This window comes from Aquarana catesbeiana, linkage group LG01 (assembly GCF_042186555.1).
Source record: "Aquarana catesbeiana isolate 2022-GZ linkage group LG01, ASM4218655v1, whole genome shotgun sequence".
Lineage (NCBI taxonomy): Eukaryota > Metazoa > Chordata > Amphibia > Anura > Ranidae > Aquarana > Aquarana catesbeiana.
The window spans coordinates 947424289-947441066 of NC_133324.1; the positions used below are offsets into that span (position 1 = coordinate 947424289).

A 16778-nucleotide genomic window follows, 5' to 3' on the forward strand; every position below is an offset into this window, starting at 1 on the left:
ATAAAAAATAAAAGAATAGAATATACATTAAAAGAATAGAATAGAAAAAAATAAAATAGATTACAATAGAATAGAATATAGCTGTGTTCCGGAAATTCAAATTTCAAATAGAATAGAATAAAATAGAATAAAGTCGTCTTCTGAAATTCGAATTTGGAATTGAATATAATAGATTAAATTAGAAAAAAAATAGCCATCTTCTGAAATTCAAATAGAATAGAACAAAATAGAAAGAATATAGGCGAAATTCGAATAGAATGAAACAGAATATAGCAGTCTTCTGAAATATGAATTTCAAAAAGAATAAAATAGAAAATAAAAGAATAGAGTAGAAAATATTAGAATAGAATAGAAAAAAATTGAATAGATTAGAATAGGATAAAATAGAAGGAACATAGCCGTCTTTCGAAAATTAGAGTTTTGACATTTTTGATTCGAATACTTCAAATCCATTTGAAAAATTGAAATCCGGTCGAAAATGAATAAACAAAATAAAATGAAACTAAACCAAACAAATTTTGTTACGGATACGACAAAATGAAATTAGTAACTTAATGAATTAATCCGAAACTAAACTATTTTTTTCGTTCTGCACATGTCTACTGCTGACAATTTCACTCAATGGATGTACCTGAATAATGATTAAGCTCATTGGGGGAAAAGTGTCAGAAGTGGAGTCACATGTGACTGTGTCTATCTGATCCAATCTGGTACCAATAAAGCCTGTTGTGGTTCAGCTTAAAAACACAGTGGAGTGCGGCTTTTTTGTTTTTAACAAAACTGCTGTTCTGTATTGCTAACAGCATTCATTGAACTGGTCTGGTGGCAATTATCTGTGTCACTTAGAGCCAGAACTGTACACCAATGTGTAGGACAAGGTCCTACCAGTTTGCAGTTGATAGGTACACCGACAAGTACTCTTCCCTTGGAGTTCCATGTAGTTGCATTCACCTTTTCCTGTGCTTTTTAAGTTTCAGTAGGTTTTTATTGAAAACATTTTAATTGATAATAAAGGTCAGCAAAAAAGAGCAGAGGTACAGAACTTTGTGTGTCATAGAAAGAAACCTAACAGTGCAAATGATAGAGTATAACCAAACAATGAGTTCCATATCAAACAGGAAACACCTTCTATAACAACCCTCCTTCCTAAAGGCTAATAGAGGGTTTGGCGGTGTTGTGGAGATAAGGATTACATGAATGATCCTCTATAAGCAATTTAGGCCGACTACAAGGCATAAATGAGAAGACCAAGTACAAAGAAAAATAAAACAAGGAAAGGTAAAAAGAAGGAGGAAGGGGTGAGAGAAGGTAAAAAGAGGGAAGGAGCAAGACCAGTCAGGGTACCACTACGCTCAAACCCATATCACCCCTAACTAGGTGGATATTGGTGATGGTCTGCAAGGAACTGACAAATTGTCAAAACCACCAGGAAAATAATTTGTAATCCAAGGGAACCAAAGCAAAAATCTCCTAACTGTGTCATGAAGAACAGCCACCAAATGTACTGTGCCATTTTTTTTCTTAGTGGTTCTAAAGGCAGAAGGTTTTTCAACTTAATGCATTCTCTGCATTAAAGCTTTTGTTAACCTAAAAAAATGGATCCTGTTCCTTTAAAGCATTTTATACAGCACAGTGCTGAAATACCTCGCTGATCCTGCCAGTTTCTGCCCTCCCCTATGCAAAATGACCATGGTGTATCATGGCTGCTGAGCCCTGACACCGTGGTCAGTTTACATGCCTCCGTCATCCTCAGCCTGCTCTTCTGTGTCTGTCTTCCTCTGTCCTCCTCTCCCCTCCTATCCCTGCCTGTCAGCTTCCCGATCCTCCCCTCCTTCTCTAAAAATAACATTGTTTTCCTATTTCGGCTCCATCTGTTATATAACAGTAAGCTCCGCAGTGGATGTCATTTATTAAAAAAATGTTGTATAATAGCTTATTTCAGAGCGCTGTTTGGCGATCACGTGACTGCCCGCTGGTCTCCTCTTCTCCTGTCCTCGTCTCGGCTGACATCCACGGGGGTGTCAATCAGCTGCTGGTCCCTCCCCTGTCACCACTTTTCCCTTGGTGTCAGGAAAACTTGTCAGAAGTTTTTTTGTTTTCTCCAGGATGGACATCAGCTGTCGCAAAAAAAAGAGTTGTAATTGCTTCAATATTGCTTGACCTACAGAACCTTATGACTCTTCTCAATAAACTTGCAACCCTCATCCCCAACTTTTTACTGGGTTTATCTACAAAGTCCCCGAAGTTCCAGACATCCTCTAGATCCGTTTTTCTCACCCAGGGTTCTGTGAAACCTTAGGGTTCTTCCAGATGTTGCTAGGGGTCCTATGAGATGTGGCTGATTGACCTCCTACTTAATGGTACCTGCATAGTAATGGAGCCTATGCCACTTGGTGGGGTCAGCTGCTAGATAATAATGATCTTTTTAGCTGTCTCTAAAGCCTCGTACACACGGTATGGTTGTTGGCCAACTGAGCGTCTGATTTTTGTCCAAAGAGCGTGTGCCAGGAACTTGTCTTGCATACTAACGGCACACAATTGTTGGCCAACAAACACGAACGTAGTGACGTACTATGAGGAATTTCAGCTCTTGAGCGCCACCCTTTGGGCCCCTTCCGCTAATTTTGTGTTTGGTGAGCATTGATTCTGAGCATGCGTGTTTGTACTTTTCGACTTTTGTATGACGGACTTGTGTACTGACGATACGAAAATCGGACAACAGACCGTTGTCCACCGAAAATTTACTAGCCTGTCATCCAACATTTGTCAGATTTTAGGCCAACAGTCTGTCATCACACAATTCCCTGCCGAAAATCCGATCCTGTGTACGAGGCTTAAAGGGGTTGTAAAGATTTTTGTTTTTTCACCTTAATGCATCCTATACATTAAGGTGAAAAAACACCTGTCAGTGACTGGCCCCCCAGCCCCCCGTTTTACCTACCTGAACCCTGAACTTGTCCCACGGGGGCGCGCTCTCTCTCTGCCCGGGGTTCTCGGCTCTTGATTGGATAGATTGATAGCAGCACAGCCATTGGCTCCCGCTGCTGTCAATCAAATCCAATGACGCGGGCACCGGGGGCAGGGTCGCGACCTGCATTCGGCCTCTATGGACGCCGAATGCTGGACTCAGGAGCGCGCCCGCAAGGTAACCCCCCGGGAAAGCGCTTCTCCCAGGGGGTTATCTGATGTGGGGAGGAGCCGAGAGAGATGCCAAGGGACCCCAGAAGAGCAGGTTTGGGGCCACTCTGTGCAAAACGAGCTGCACAGTGGAGGTAAGTATGACATGTTTGTTATTTAAAAAAACAAAAAACAAACCTTTAGTGTCACTTTAAGGGTGGAATTCTGACCACCACTGTAAATTCTTTCTAAAGGCCACCAATATAATAGCCCTTTTCCCTACTGACCTCCAAAGAATAGGTTTTAGCAGGGGATCCTCAAGACCTGAAAGTTAGTTCAAGGTTTCCTCTGGGGTAAAAAGTTTGAGAAAAGCTGTTCTAGATTATCTGCAAATTTAGGGTCATTTTTTAAAAATAATTTATTATTGTCTTTTTGGTTGCACTTAATTAGAATGATTAGTTATATCAACAAAAAGGTATTGCGTTCAGTAAATGTTTGTGCCTTTTTGTCCCCTGTAGCCCTGCTACCCCAGACATAGGCCCACGGGTCTCTTATGCTGTAACCCTGGTTGTGGCTAGGGATGAGCTTCGTGTTAGAGTCGAACCCATGTTCGACTCGAACATTGTCTGTTCGCCCGTTCGGCGAATTCCGAACAATATGGGCCGTTCGCGCCAAATTCGTGTGGCGCGTCACGGCCCATAATTCACTGCGGCATCGCAGTGCATTGCTTGCTGATGATTGCCCAAGCATGCACTATGACCCGCATGCTTGGCCAATCACAGCGCCGCGTTAACAGAGAGCCGTAATTGGCCAAAGCCAAGGCTCAGGGGATTTAGTACACGCCCCACACTATATAAGGCCGCCTGCACGGCGGCCCTGTGCAGTGTGTTCCGGTGTGCTGAGAAATAGAGAGAGAGAGAGACAGTGTCATTTCATTTGAGTTAGCTAGATTAGGCAGGACAGTCAGTCAGTTAGCTGCACTTAAAGTGTATTGTCTATATATATGCATCCCAGGTGTTGCATATATATATATATACACACTGTATTCAGTTTAGCTAGTTCCGTTCCTGTTATCTTCTAGACTATTTACATTTAGTGCAGTGCGTCCTGCTCACAGTGTTCAGCTAGATCCGTTCCTGTTCTCTTCTTACTGACAGGCAGGCTTGTCTTGTTACAGTATAAAAAGCTACCTGAAGAAAATTACTGGTGTTCTTTTGATCCTATTAGTACCACAGTCAGGCAGCTAGACTATTTACAGTTAGTTCAGTGCGTCCTGCTCACAGTGTTCAGCTAGATCCGTTCCTGTTATCTTCTTACTGACAGGCAGGCTTGTCTTGTTACAGTATTTTGAAGAAAATTACTGGTGTTCTTTTGATCCTATTAGTACCACTGTCAGGCAGCTAGACTATTTACATTTAGTGCAGAGCGTCCTGCTCATAGTGTTCAGCTAGATCCGTTCCTGTTCTCTTCTTACTGACAGGCAGGCTTGTCTTGTTACAGTATAAAAAGCTACCTGAAGAAAATTACTGGTGTTCTTTTGATCCTATTAGTACCACAGTCAGACAGCTAGACTATTTACATTTAGTGCAGAGCGTCCTGCTCACAGTGTTCTGCTAAACCTACAAGTTAGTGGGGTGCGTCCTGCTCACAGTGTTCAGCTAGATCCGTTTCTGTTATCTTCTTACTGACAGGCAGGCTTGTCTTGTTACAGTAAATACAGCTACCTGAAGAAAATTGCTTGTGTTCTTTTGATCCTATTAGTACCACAGTCAGGCAGCTAGACTATTTACAGTTAGTGCAGTGCGTCCTGCTCACAGTGTTCAGCTAGATCCGTTCCTGTTATCTTCTTACTGACAGGCAGGCTTGTCTTGTTACAGTATTTTGAAGAAAATTACTGGTGTTCTTTTGATCCTATTAGTACCACAGTCAGGCAGCTAGACTATTTACATTTAGTGCAGTGCGTCCTGCTCACAGTGTTCAGCTAGATCCGTTCCTGTTCTCTTCTTACTGACAGGCAGGCTTGTCTTGTTACAGTATAAAAAGCTACCTGAAGAAAATTACTGGTGTTCTTTTGATCCTATTAGTACCACAGTCAGGCAGCTAGACTATTTACATTTAGTGCAGAGCGTCCTGCTCACAGTGTTCTGCTAAACCTACAAGTTAGTGGGGTGCGTCCTGCTCACAGTGTTCAGCTAGATCCGTTTCTGTTATCTTCTTACTGACAGGCAGGCTTGTCTTGTTACAGTATAAAAAGCTACCTGAAGAAAATTACTGGTGTTCTTTTGATCCTATTAGTACCACAGTCAGGCAGCTAGACTATTTACATTTAGTGCAGAGCGTCCTGCTCACAGTGTTCTGCTAAACCTACAAGTTAGTGGGGTGCGTCCTGCTCACAGTGTTCAGCTAAATCCGTTTCTGTTATCTTCTTACTGACAGGCAGGCTTGTCTTGTTACAGTAAATACAGCTACCTGAAGAAAATTGCTGGTGTTCTTTTGATCCTATTAGTACCACAGTCAGGCAGCTAGACTATTTACAGTTAGTGCAGTGCATCCTGCTCACAGTGTTCTGCTAAACCTACAAGTTAGTGGGGTGCGTCCTGCTCACAGTGTTCAGCTAAACCTACAAGTTAGTGGGGTGCGTCCACCTCACAGTGTTCAGCTAAACCTACAAGCTAGTGGGGTGCGTCCTGCTCACAGTGTTCAGCTAGATCCGTTTCTGTTATCTTCTTACTGACAGGCAGGCTTGTCTTGTTACAGTAAATACAGCTACCTGAAGAAAATTGCTGGTGTTCTTTTGATCCTATTAGTACCACAGTCAGGCAGCTAGACTATTTACAGTTAGTGCAGTGCGTCCTGCTCACAGTGTTCAGCTAAACCTACAAGTTAGTGGGGTGCGTCCACCTCACAGTGTTCAGCTAAAGCTACCTGTAGAAGGTTGGTGGTGTTCTCATACTACAGGCAGGCAGTTGATTTTGCTAGCTGCAGTATCAGTACATATATATATATATATATATATATATATATATATATCCCAGCTTAGTGCAGCTACAGGCCATTAGTATGTCTGGAAGGCCAAGAAGGAGAGGCAGACAGTCACAAGCCAATAAGAGAGGGCAAGCAGGCTCTGTGTCTAGTGCAGGTCGTGGAGACGGTGCATCCTCATCAGCACGTGGCCATGGGACACGCTTGGCCTTTTTTTCGGCAGCTGGCCATGTTGAGCCGCAACATGCGGAAGACTTGGTCGAGTGGATGACCAAGCCGTCCTCATCCTCCTCATCCTCTCTCACCCATGCCCAGGGTTCTTTGTCTGGCAAAGCAGCGGCCTCTTCCCTCGGCTCAATGTCATCAGTGACTCCTTCCCTAGCCCCACCATGTCCTCCTGAGGAGTCCCTCGAACTGTTTGACCACAGTGTTGGGTACATGCTCCAGGAGGATGCCCAGCGTTTGGAAGGCTCTGATGGTGATACTGAGCTCGATGAAGGCAGTAACATGAGCACGGACAGAGGGGGTGCCCAAGAAGGACAGCAATCTGGCAGTCATGCTCCTCCTGCTGCAGCATACTGCCAGGTTTGCTCCAGTGATGAGGAGGGAGGGGATGATGAGGTCACTGACTCAACGTGGGTGCCTGATAGGAGAGAGGAGGAGGAGGCGGCACATCACCAACGAGGCAGGATGCCCTCCAGGGGCCAGCCTAAGGGCAGCACATTGACTGCATCACACCCCAAAGCTCCACATGTGCAGGGCGCTGCAGTCTCTGCGCGTTATTCAAAAAGTTCTTTGGTGTGGGCCTTTTTTGAGACGAGTGCATCAGATCGCACCGCTGCTATTTGCAACATATGTCTCAAGCGTATCTCGCGTGGCCAAAACATCTCCCGCTTGGGTACCACATGCTTGACCAGACATATGTTGACCTGCCATGCAGTTCGTTGGCAAGCGTATCTAAAAGACCCACACCAAAGAACAAAGAGGACCTCTCCTTGCTCCTCATCAGCTGAGATTTCCAACCCCACTAGACCTTCAGTCCTCTCTGAGACTTGCACTGAGAGGAATGAAGGTGTAGAATTAGGTGTGTCACAGCCAAGTACTTGTGGGCAATCTGATTTTGGTACACCGACGTCAGATTGTACCAGGCAAATTTCCCTGCCCCAGCTGCTGCACCGCCGAAAGAAGTTTGCTCCCAGCCATCCACATGCCCAGCGGTTGAATGCTAGCTTGGCAAAATTGCTAGCACTTCAACTGCTGCCTTTTCAGTTGGTAGACTCTGCCCCCTTCCGTGAGTTTGTGGAATGTGCGGTTCCTCAGTGGCAGGTACCCAAACGCCACTTTTTCTCACGGAAGGCGATTCCGGCTCTCTACCAGCATGTGGAAGGCAATGTCCATGCCTCGCTGGACAGGGCAGTCAGCGGTAAGGTGCATATTACCGCTGACTCATGGTCCAGCAGGCATGGACAGGGACGTTACCTAAGTTTCACGGCGCATTGGGTGACTCTGCTGGCAGCTGGGAAGGATGCAGGACAAGGTGCAGTAGTGTTGGAGGTTGTTCCGCCACCACGCCTCCAAAATGCTAATGATTGTGACACACCTCTCTCCTCCACCCCCTCCTCTTCTTCTTCCTGCATGGCCTCTTCCTCGGAACCAGCGGTGCTCCGTAGTCGTTCAAGGGGCTACGCAAGTACGCAGGCCAAAAGATGCCATGCGGTGCTTGAGCTGGTGTGCTTGGGGGACAGGAGCCACACTGGGGCAGAGGTTCTGTCAGCTCTGCAGGGGCAGGTTCAGAGGTGGTTGACGCCACGCCAACTTAAGGCAGGAATGGTGGTTTGCGACAATGGCACCAACCTCCTCTCTGCCCTCCGACAGGGACAATTGACCCATGTGCCCTGTTTGGCTCACGTCCTTAACTTGGTGGTGCAGCGGTTCTTGGGCAGGTACCCGGGCTTACAGGATGTCCTGAGGCAGGCCAGGAAAGTCTGTGTGCATTTCCGCCGGTCATATAATGCCAGTGCTCGGCTGACGGACCTCCGAAAGGAGTTTAACCTGCCCAAGAACCGCCTAATCTGTGACATGCCCACCAGGTGGAACTCAACGTTGGCCATGCTGCAGCGGCTGCACACGCAGCAGAGGGCCATCAATGAGTACCTGTGCGACTATGGCACCATGACAGGGTCAGGGGAGCTTGTTTTTTTTTCCCCACGCCAGTGGGCCATGATCAGGGATGCATGCACTGTCCTGTCACCATTTGAGGAGGCCACGAGGATGGTGAGCAGTGACAGTGCATGCATCAGTGACACTGTCCCCCTTGTCCACCTGTTGGAGCACACGCTGCGTGGAATAATGGACAGGGCACTTGAGGCAGAACAAAGGCAGGAAGAGGAGGACTTCCTTAGCTCTCAAGGCCCCCTTTATCCAGACAGTGTTCCTGCATGCCCGCCGATCACACAGGAAGAGGACGAGGAGGAGGAGGAGGAGGAGGAAGATTGTGTCAGTATGGAGGTGGAGCCTGGCACTCAGCATCAGCAGCAGTCTTTAAGGGATCAGTCCCAAGAAACACATGGACTTGTACGTGGCTGGGAGGAGGTGGCTGCGGACCATGTTGTCCTTAGTGACCCAGAGGACTCCGGACCGAATGCCTCAGCAAACCTACGCTGCATGGCCTCCCTGATCCTGCTAAGCCTGCGTAAGGATCCTCGTATTCGTGGTATCAAGGAGAAGGACCAATACTGGCTGGCAACCCTCCTTGATCCACGTTACAAGGGTAAGGTTGCGGACCTTATCTTGCCATCGCAGAGGGAGCAGAGGATGAAACATCTTCGGGAGGCCTTGCAGAAAGGTCTGTGCAACGCGTTTCCAGAGACTGGGAGGTTACAAACTCCTGTTTCTGGACAACGTGTTGCTGAGGCTTCGGTCAGTCAAAGAAGGAGCGGTGGAGAAGGTGGCCCTCTGACCGATGCGTTCAGACAATTTTTTGGTCCGCAGCCCCAAGGTATGATCGGTTCCAGCAACCATCGCGAGCGTCTGTTTTACATGGTGCAGGAATACCTAGGGGCAAGATCAGACTTGGACACCTTTCCCACCGAAAATCCTCTGGGTTACTGGGTCTTGAGGATGGATAACTGGCCAGAGCTTGCACAGTATGCAATTGAGCTACTGGCCTGTCCTGCATCCAGCGTTCTTTCGGAACGCACATTCAGTGCTGCTGGAGGCGTGGTAACCGATCACAGGGTGCGTCTGTCCACTGACTCGGTCGATCGACTGACCTTCATAAAAATGAATCAGTCTTGGATCACCACCAGCTACCAAGCACCTGATGCTGATGTAACCGAATAATTTTTTTTGAAATCTCAGATCCCTTCAAAGACTGCCTATGCTGATGCTGAGTGACTATCCCTGAGTAATTATCCTCTTCCTCCTCAATCATCACGCTGATAGCTTGTAAGAACATTTTTGGTTCTGGGCGCCACCACCAGTGCCTAAGGCACAATTTTTCAGCCCCTGTTTAACAGGGGCGTGTAATTACAATTTTTGATGTAATACTTTGCAGCAGGGCTCGTTTCTGCATTCCAACTAGAGTGTCTGTGAGGGGTTGCAGTGTTGTGGCACCAGCACCAGTGCCTAAGGCCCATTTTTTCTGCCCCTGTTTAACAGGGGCGTGTAATTACAATTTTTGATGCAATACTTTGCAGCAGGGCTCGTTCCTGCGTTCCAACTAGAGTGTCTGTGAGGGGTTGCAGTGTTGTGGCACCAGCACCAGTGCCTAAGGCCCATTTTTTCTGCCCCTGTTTAACAGGGGCGTGTAATTACAATTTTTGATGCAATACTTTGCAGCAGGGCTCGTTCCTTCGTTCCAACTAGAGTGTCTGTGAGGGGTTGCAGTGTTGTGGCACCAGCACCAGTGCCTAAGGCCCATTTTTTCTGCCCCTGTTTAACAGGGGCGTGTAATTACAATTTTTGATGCAATACTTTGCAGCAGAGCTCGTTCCTGCGTTCCAACTAGAGTGTCTGTGAGGGGTTGCAGTGTTGTGGCACCAGCACCAGTGCCTAAGGCCCAATTTTTCAGCCCTTGTTTAACAGGGGCGTGTAATTACAATTTTTGATGCAATACTTTGCAGCAGGGCTCGTTCCTGCGTTCCAACTAGAGTGTCTGTGAGGGGTTGCAGTGTTGTGGCACCAGCACCAGTGCCTAAGGCCCAATTTTTCAGCCCTTGTTTAACAGGGGTGTGTAATTACAATTTTTGATGCAATACTTTGCAGCAGGGCTCGTTCCTGCGTTCCAACTAGAGTGTCTGTGAGGGGTTGCAGTGTTGTGGCACCAGCACCAGTGCCTAAGGCCTAATTTTTCAGCTCCTGTTCAACAGGGGCATGTAATTACAATTCTTGATCTAATATTTCACAGCAGGGCCCTGTGAGGGCTTACAGTGTTGTGGCCACAGCAACACCTAAGGCCCAAATTTCTGCTGAGTATATAGGGCAGGACCCTACTTTCAAACAACTAACTTACAAACGACTCCTACTTGCAAACGGAAGGAGACAACAGGAAGTGAGATGAAATCTACCCCTAGGAAGGGAAATTCTCTCCTGTAAGAGTTAATATGGGAAAAACATTTCTCCTTTCCACTGATGCTTTCCAATCCATTGGGACAAAAAGTGAGGTGAAATCTTCTGAAGAGGAGGAAAGACAGCAAAACAAATGTCACAGGGGTGATAACCCTTCCCTATGTTTTCCAAAAAGCTTAAAAAAGATTTTTTTGGCTGGAGCTAAACACGTTAAAAATGTACCCGTTCAAAATTACAAAGAGATTCTACTTAACAACAAACCTACAGTCCCTGTCTTGTTTGCACCGCCTGTATACTGCTGTTCAGAGTATATAGGGCCTGGTGGCCCCACACCTTTCCTTATTTTAATTTGGGTGCGGGGTTCCCCTTAATATCCATACAAGACCCAAAGAGCCTGGTAATGGACTGGGGGGTACCCATGCCGTTTGTCTCACTGATTTTCATCCATATTGCCATGACCCGACATGACATTAAACCCGCAAGCAGTTTTAAATGAGATTTTTTCCTTTAAAAATGACATTTGGTGCAGGGACTGTTCTAAACACGGGAAACACGCGTCACTTTACAGGCATACTATAGACACCCCTCAGGTACGATATTTAAAGGAATATTTCACTTTTTTTTTTTTTACTTTAAGCATCATTAAAATCACTGCTCCCGAAAAAACGTCCGTTTTTAAAAGTTTTTTTGCATTGATACATGTCCCCTGGGGTAGGACCCGGGTCCCCAAACCCTTTTTAGGACAATACCATGCAAATTAGCCTTTAAAATGAGCACTTTTGATTTCGAACGTTCGAGTCCCATAGACGTCAATGGGGTTCTAACGTTCGTGCGAACTTTCGGTCCGTTCGCAGGTTCTGGTGCGAACCGAACCGGGGGGTGTTCGGCTCATCCCTAGTTGTGGCTCAAATGTTTTACTTATGAGATCAGCAAGGATGCGGAATACCCTTCCACAGGCGGTGGTCTCAGTAGGGAGCATCGATAGTTTCAAGAAACTATTAGATAAGCACCTGAATGACCGCAACATACAGGGATATATAATGTAATACTGACATATAATCACACACATAGGTTGGAATTGATAGACTTGTGTCTTTTTTCAACCTCACCTACTATGTAAGAGTATGTTAGAGAAGTCCAGAGAAATGTCTTTCTTGGTCCTGTACAGTTCAAACCTCCCTTGAAGACACCAATTAAAAATCCATGATTTACCAATTGTTGGAAAAAAAAAAAATAGGATGAATGTCTTCAGCGATCATTAATAGTTAATTTACTTTTTAATCCAAGCAAGTTGAGTGAACACCGATTTAAAATGTTTTGTTCCTCACGGCCTTTCTCTAAAGTTATATCAGTAGGTAACAAACCTCCTTCAAATGAGCGAAGACCTCCACTGTACAGCATATTGATGGTTAAATATCCATTATTTTGAGAAATCTTATTTTTGTTATGTTTATAATGGTTTGTCTGCCATTCTGGGCTCCTTGCCAGGACGTAACCGGTCACATTCCATTTGCAGATTCTTTCTCTGTAAATCTTCCTGTAGATGATATTGGAATAAAGCTCATTTTTGTGCTCTGTTCAAGTATGTGGAACAATATCAATGATACCTCTTCTAAACTGCAAGATCACCATTGGGCTTTTGGATTGTGTTGACCATGGAGAAGAGCCTTATCTATTACTGTTCCACCACAGTTTTCAAAGCCATCTTTGGTACATACTGTAATGGAGGTGACCTATATGGCTCATCTGAGAAGAATCATCCAAGGTTTATTAGTTGTGTACCAAAGTCAGGTCATCAAAATCATAAGAGAACATTTGTTGCATTTACCTGAGTTTTTTTTTTAGCCTTGGCCTATCATTTGCATTTACACTATATTACAAAAAGTATTGGGACGCCTGCCTTTACACGCACATGAACTTTAATGGCATCCCAGTCTTAGTCCGTAGGGTTCAATATTGAGTTGGCCCACCCTTTGGAGCTTTAACAGTTTCAACTCTTCTAGGAAGGCTGTAAACAAGGTTTAGGAGTGTGTCTATGGGAATGTTTGACCATTCTTCCAGAAGCCCATTGGTGAGGTCAGGCACTGATGTTGAACGAGATGGTCTGGCTCCCAGTCTCCCTTCTAATCCCAAAGGTGCTTTTCCTCCAATGAATAGGTTTTAGCAGGGGATCCTCAAGACCTGAAAGTTAGTTCAAGGTTTCCTCTGGGGTAAAAAGTTTGAGAAAAGCTGTTCTAGATTATCTGCAAATTTAGGGTAATTTTTTAAAAATAATTTATTATTGTCTTTTTGGTTGCACTTGATTAGAATGATTAGTTATATCAACAAAAAAGGTATTCCGTTCAGTAAATGTTTGTGCCTTTTTGTCCCCTGTAACCCTGCTACCCCAGACATAGGCCCACGGGTCTCTTATGCTGTAACCCTGGTTGTGGCTCAAACATTTTACTTATGAGATCAGCAAGGATATGGAATTCCCTTGGCCCACCCTTTGGAGCTTTAACAGCTTCAACTCTTCTAGGAAGGCTGTCCACAAGGTTTAGGAGTGTGTCTATGGGAATGTTTGACCATTCTTCCAGAAGCCCATTGGTGAGGTCAGGCACTGATGTTGAACGAGAAGGTCTGGCTCCCCTCTAACTCATCCCAAAGGTGCTTTGTCGGGTTGAGGTCAGGACTGTAAAGTTCCTCCACCCCAAACTTCCTCATCCATGTCTTTATGGACCTTGCTTTGTGCATTGGTGAGCAGTCATGTTGGAACAGGAAGGGCCCATCCCCATCTGTTCCCACAAAGTTGGGAGCATGAAATTGTCCAAAATGTCTTGGTATGCTGACGCCTTAAGAGTTCCCTTCACTGGAACTAAGGAGCCAAACCCAACCCCTGAAAAACAACCTCACACCATAATCCTCCCTCCACCAAATGACCCCCCTTTCTGACCAGAGCACTGGAGAAGGGATTTAAAGTGGAGTTCCACTCCTAAAATTATTTTGGCATAGATCATCTGCATTAAAAAAGAGTAATAACATTTGGGGAAAAAAAATTGTTTTACTCACCTCTTACTGCCTGTTGCTAGGGGGTCCCTCGTAATCTGCCTCCTTACTCACCTCGGCTCCTGACGTCACTTCCCTCAGCACCAGAAGGAAGATCACCTTTCCCCCCTCCATCTAGGCAATCATCTGGGACATGTCACAGGTCCCAGATGATTGGGCGGCCAGTCACGGCGTGCGGCTTGCACATGCGCAGTGGGTGCCCGGCTGTGACTTCGCCCACAGTTACAATGCCGGCGCCGCCGAGCGGAGGGGGAGACGAGCGGGGCTTCGATCCCCTACATCGCTGGACCCTGGGACAGGTAAGTGTCCGGTTATTAAATGTCAGCAGTATTTGTAGCTGCTGACTTTTAATTTTTTTTTTTTTTTAAGCGGAACTCCGCTTTAAGCAGTGCTCTGTGTATGAAGTGGATGAGAACAAAATCTCCAAACACTAGAGTTTTTCTGCTGTTTGTACTAGATACAGTGGCGGCTGGTGTTATCGGACTGTCACCAGCCCTGCTGGTGACCGACCGATAACACTTGAAATACACCTGGATAAAACACTTGAAATACGCCTGGAAAACGCTCAACAAGCAAAATCCCATTCATTTCAATGGCACCTGTTCACATCTGAGTTTTTTGTCACCTGAAGCAGAATGCCTGAAAAACGCCCTAAGCTGAAAAAAGAACATGAGCTTCTTTGAGGCAGATTACAGGCATTTTTCTGCCTTTTACATTGGTGACCTGAACAAAAATGCGGTGAAAACGCACGACTTTGAAACGCTCAGGGGTGAATGCAGCCTAATAGGGCGTACACACGGTCGGACTTTGTTCGGACATTCCGACAACAAAATCCTAGGATTTTTTCCGACGGATGTTGGCTCAAACTTGTCTTGCATACACACGGTAACACAGTGTTGTCGGAAAATCCGATCGTTCTAAACACGGTGACGTAAAACACGTACGTCGGGACTATAAACAGGGCAGTGGCCAATAGCTTTCATCTCTTTATTTATTCTGAGCATGCGTGGCACTTTGTCCGTCGGATTTGTGTACACACGATCGGAATTTCCGACAACGGATTTTGTTGTCGGAAAATTTTATCTCCTGCTCTCCAACTTTGTGTGTCGGAAAATCCGATGGAAAATGTCCGATGGAGCCCACACATGGTCGGAATTTCCGACAACACGCTCCGATCGGCCATTTTCCATCGGAAAATCCGACCGTGTGTACGGGGCATTAGTAATCTTTTCATCTTTCCATCTATTAAACCTTCTGCCCTTGTTGTTTTAACTTTGGATTGTAAAACATTTTTTTTCTTCAAGTAAATACCTTATACAGCCCGCTTCCTGTTTCTTGTCTGGCCATTAGCCTAGGATTATGACATTATGCACAGTTCTCTCTCTCTCACTCTCCTGAGAGTTTGCCAGGAAAAGGGGGGGTGGGTCATAAGAGGGCCAATGAGAGCTGCAGAGCTGGAGGTGTGTCTCTGTGTAAATCCAGGAAGTGAGCAGGCAACAGCTTTAGCTGCCCACAGTTAAAATGGCTACAGCCAGACTTAGTGGAAGGAAATTTCTGTAGCATATTTGGCAAGTACAGAATCACAGTATATATAAAATAATATGCAAAGTGGTTGGAGGGAAGCTTTAGAATGGCAACAATGTTTTTATTACAAATTATGTGAGCAGACTGCAGTTCCTCTTTAATATATTTCAAAGACTTAGCAGTATGTTGAAGAGCCAAATATTACACCTAGAGAAGGGATGTTGGGGAGGGGTTATGGCAGATGACAAGGAGATCCCTATGTTAAACAATGAAGATGACAGTTCTAATTGTACAAATAACAATACAAGGAATCTAATATTAACAAGTAATGGGAGTTTTAAGTTTATGTTCACAAATGCCAGAAGTATGGCAAGCAAAATGGGAGCGCTGTAAGTTTTGTTGAATGAAGGACCCAAGGATTTCATTGGAATTGCAGAATCTTGGCTTAACCACTTCAGCCCCAGAAGGATTTACCCCCTTCCTGACCAGAGCACTATTTGCGATACTGCAGCACTTTAACTGAGATTTGCGCGGTCGTGCGATGTTGTACCCAAACAAAATTGATGTCCTTTTTTCCCCACAAATAGAGCTTTCTTTTGGTGGTATTTCATCACCTCTGCGGTTTTTATTTTCTGCGCTATAAACAAAAAAAGAGCGACAATTTTGAAAAAACAATATTTTTTACTTTTTGCTAGAATAACTATCCCCCAAAAATATATATAAAAATTTTTTTTCCCCTCAAATTAGGTCGATATGTATTCTTATACATATTTTTGGTAAAAAAAAAACACAATAAACGTGTATTGATTGGTTTGCGCAAAATTTATAGCATCTACAAAATAGGGGATAGTTTTATGGCATTTTTATTAATAATTTTTATTATTAGTAATGGCGGTGATCTATGATTTTTATCATGACTACGACATTATGTTGGACACTTTTGACACTATTTTGGGACCACTGTCATTTATACAGCGATCAGTGCTATAAAAATGCACTGATTACTGTATAAATGACACTGGCAGGGAAGGAGTTAAACACTAGGGGGCGATGAAAGGGTTAAGTGTGTCCTAGGGAGTGATTCTAACTGGGGGGGGTGGGCTTCCATTCACATGACAGCGATCACTGCTCCCGATGACAAAGAGCAGTGATCTGTCATGTCACAAAGCAGAACAGGGAAATGCCTTGTTTACAAAGGCATCTCCCCGTTCTTCCGCTCCGTGACACGATCGTGGGCACCCGGTGGACATCGAGTCCGCAGGACCCATGGTCACGGAGCATACAGGCGGGCATGTGCGCCCACAATTCCGCTTCTTAAAGGGGATATACCTGTATGCCCTTTTGCCCACCGAGCCATTCTGCCGACGTATATCGTCGTGCAGCGGTCGGGAAGGGGTTAAAGGATAATGTCAACCTTTTCATAAAAAAAAAAAAATAATAATAAATGCACGTTTTTTTGCAGGTAAAAAAAATATGCATTTATTATTTTTTGTTGCAGGAGCCTGTAAAGCATGGGTGCTCAACCTGTGGCCCTCCAGCTA

At 45.1% G+C, this 16778-nt stretch overlaps 1 protein-coding gene across 1 annotated transcript in view; it reads left to right on the plus strand.

Annotated features, from left to right (window-relative positions):
- The window catches only part of LOC141121389 (von Willebrand factor A domain-containing protein 5A-like), a gene marked incomplete in the record, with an annotated part of 791688 nt that overhangs the window by 664375 nt on the left and 110535 nt on the right, over positions 1-16778 (plus strand).